The sequence below is a fragment of the Gopherus flavomarginatus genome, chromosome 9, assembly GCF_025201925.1.
Source record: "Gopherus flavomarginatus isolate rGopFla2 chromosome 9, rGopFla2.mat.asm, whole genome shotgun sequence".
Lineage (NCBI taxonomy): Eukaryota > Metazoa > Chordata > Testudines > Testudinidae > Gopherus > Gopherus flavomarginatus.
In genome coordinates, this window is record NC_066625.1 from 32,880,314 (window position 1) to 32,884,162 (window position 3,849).

Genomic DNA, 3,849 nt, shown 5'->3' on the forward strand with positions numbered 1-3,849 from the left:
TCCCCCAACCCCAGGCTGGAATCACTCCAGGTCCTGCTAGCCCAGCCTGAAACCCTACCTGGCTGTGCTGCAGCAGGTCAGGTTGAGGGGAAAAGAGGTTTTACCCCATGGAGGAAGCGGTGCTGGGCAATGCTCCAGTGCCAGAACGGAAGTTACTGCAGAGTCTGCAGTGAGGTCCTGATGGCACTTGGCAGTGCACCTCTCTCTCCCCTTAGAGAACTGAGATGCCCAAGCCCAGGAGAATCTCCATAGTGGCCTAGGGCTGATCTCTTGTAGCAGGATGCGGCCAGGGTGAGAACAACTAGCTGCAACCCAGAGGGACAGGGTTTTGGGGTCCTTCTTGACCATGGAGCCCTTTCCCAAGCCCTTGGCATGGTAGGGAGAATGGGGGACCCTGATGTGTGTGTGGGAGGAGGACAGAAGGGAACCATGCTCTTGGAGTGGCAGGGCAAAGGAGGGACCTCTTCTGTTAATTCAGATGGAAGATCTGGGCCTAAAGAGTCAAAGGTGTTAACAAGACTGTCACTGTCCAACATAAAGTTTTCAACAAGGTGCAGGGTTTGACATACAGAGCCCTCAGCTGCTTAGTACCACAGCAGACACACCAGAGTCACGCCACAGGTTACAAATTTACCAATTGAAGCGCATGCGCGCGCACACACATGCTTTACAAGCCCCCCAGTCCCCTTTTGGGTCAGGACTCCTACAGTTACACCATCATGAAATGTCAGATGTAAGTTTCTGACACCATGAAACTGACTATTTTTAAAATCTTATAACCATGAAATTGACCAAAATGGACCATGAATTTGGTAGGGCCCTAGGTATGAGATTGGCACCACCATTGCCTGGGCAGAGCCGTGGGAATGATCCAGGGCTAAAGAGATTTTTAAGGGAAAAATTAAGAGCTCTGTGGGTCCCCAGGAGGGTGTGCCCCCTCCCACCCCACAGCTCCCCAAGAGGATCCATGTGTTGAGGATGAGAAGGGGCAGTTCCCTGTTCAGGGCCTGTGAGTCCATCTCCTAAGCTGCTCAGTGACTTGGGAAAGTGGGAGTCAGTCTTTCCAGCCCCTGAGGCTCTTCTGGAAATTCACCCTCATCTCTCTTGGGTTTGTCTTTCCTCTGGATGCCAGGGGCCCCTCCCCTGATCCTTCCTAGACCTGCAACTCTCAGCCTCTCCTCCCCAGTCTCCCCTCTGTTCTGGGAGCACCAGCTCCAGGCAGAGGCAAAGGACAAGCAGAAGCAAGCAAGATGGCCATGGAAAGCCCAGCTCATCTGTGCCCCACGGGGCAGCGCCCCCATGCTGCAAGCTCTCAAACGCCCACTAGAGACTGGCTGCAGAAGCTGGACCCCACATGGCCCAGGCACACAGCACCCCACAGGAAGAGATGAAGAGTTGCTGGGACAGCTTGCTCCAGCTAGGGAGGGCTGCGTCCCCCTGAGGCCGAGCAACTGTAATGCATGTGTCACAAGGTGACCACTAGAGGTCACCCACATTCCGCCTCCCCATGTCTGACAGGTTGTGGCTGTTGGGATTCATGTGGGTGGTAGGGCTGACAGTTTCCGAAGTGGCTGCCCCAGTTGGTGGCTGCCCAGCTTGGGAGCCCCTCACTCAGCAGTGGTCGTGTTGTGGTGGGAGGCCCCAACTGCCAGTTCATGTGTGTGGATTAGGGGAGCAATCCTGCTTTCCTTTGTAGATAGTGTCGAGTCCCCCACCCCACTGTGAGGAGAAGCCTGATTACCATAGGGCCTGCATGTCCACAAAGGACAAATCCAAGAACCCCAGATGGAGATGTGTCCTGGGTGTTAAGTCAGTCTGTAATTCTGGGGGGCATGAGTCATGCTCTGTGAATGCTGGGGACTGGCAAGCCTGAGCCAGGGGGCAGCAGCAAGCACTTGATAGTTCTGAAAATCCAGTTCAAGCACCTTAAGGCTGGGCACCCAAAAATGGAAGCTGCCCAAATAAGTAGCTGCTCCTGCAAACATGGGTGCCTGTTCCTTGGTTTACACAGATTATCCAGGTGTGAGCTCAAGTTCCCCTGCCCCTGGAAAGCTGGACATGAAGCCTCTGTCTATCATGGCAGCTGCCCCATAGGTAACCAGGCAAGTTCCCAGGCAGAGCCCTATTTATCACTCTCCTCTAGAATCTGTACATAACAATGTATGGGGCTGAAAATTAGAAGGGTGCCTCTGCAACAGGTTTCACTCACCACTGGAAGCACCCCCTGGTGGCTGGGCGATCAGCTCTCATCTGGTCTAGTACCCCTTCCATCACAGGGCTTGGGATGCTCTCTCTTCATGGCTCAGCCCTCTGGCAGGCCATTAGGTAGTTTTCCTCTTCTGAGGTATCAGCATCTCACCAGACCAGCTTCCTGGATGCTGACTTCAGCAGTCCTGTGCCACTTCCCAGAGGCTGGTAGGGGGATCCAGGGCCTACCTGCTACTCCAGCTTCCAGCCCAGGGACCCAATGAGCAGCAGCAAAGGTCTGCACAACCTCAGTGCTCTTTCCCTGGACTTCTTCCCATTCTACATGCTTTCTTTCCACAGCTCCTCTGGTAAAACCCTTCCTGCAGGGCAGGCTTGAGCTCAGGCTTCCCCTCAGCAACTGCAGCCTCTCTCCCTACAGCCCTCTTCTGCTTGCAACTGCCTGGCTTTATGCAAGCTCAGCCTGCCCCCATCTAGCTGGCCTACATCATCAATTAGCTTCATCAGTCAAGCCTGGCTCTCCCCCAGGTGCAGCCTATAAGGTTAATTGGCCCCTTCTGAGCCAGTTGAACCCCCTCAGGGCTGGGGTGAACCCCCCATCACTGCCACTAGGGTGGTGCCTGTGTCATTTTTTTACCAAGTTTCATGCAAATCAAAAGGAGGGTTTTGAGGCTGCAGCTCCCCATTGTGTGCCAGGTGCTCACAGCTTGCAAATTCATATAGTTTGTTTTGCTCATTTGTAACTCCGCGCATAGGGCTGCAGACGTGAACCACCCATCAATGGACTCCTGTGAGCCTCTTAATGTGGCCCTGCCCCTAACAATGTCTGGGGCAGGGTGAGGGAGAAAGCCGTAGGGGTGGTGCCCAGTGAAGCAGAGCTCTGAGCTCCAGTCCTAAGCTAGCCTTGGATCCAGTGAACTTCTCCTGCTTTGCTGGAGAGAGAGGGTGCTCTTTCTAGACAAGCTGGCACGTTCTTGTGGGCACAAGTCAGTTGCTGGGAGATTTGGGAAGGAAGCTGTTCCCTTTTGTCACAGCCGGACAGTCACAATGGGAGCATTAGCAAAGCAGGAGGGAGTCTCCATCCCTCTCTGTCCTGCTGCTCACATAGGCCATACGTAGTCAGATTTCACCACCTCACCGAAGAGCGATCAAACAAGGTGCTGCCATCCCTATGAGGGCAGAGTTAAAGGTATAGGGGCAGTTTCACCCCCACAAGGGCTGAGTTATGTTGTAGGGGCAGTGTCACCTCGCAAGGGCAGAGTTAAGGCTGTGTTATATGGACAGTTTCACTTTAATGGTGTATTTCCTGATTCTTATAACATTTGTTTTGTTTCTCAATGCCTCACTAGCATCATTATAAAGGGTGTGAGTGGCATAGACTCAGTAGAGGTCACGCCTTCCTCTGAGTCAGTCCTGAGCAATGCCCAGCCTATGGTGCCAAACAGCACATGAGATATTAGCTGAGGTTCTGACCACTCGAGGCCATTGCAGTCACCATGTCAGGTGAGGGAGGAAAAGGAAGTGGAAGCACAATAACCTGACCATTAATCAGAATGGAGCCCTTGTGTCCCAGGCCCAGCAGGAGCCAGCAGCAATGCAAGGGGAGGAGAGGGCCCTGGTGCCTCCAAGGCCAAACAAGGGTGG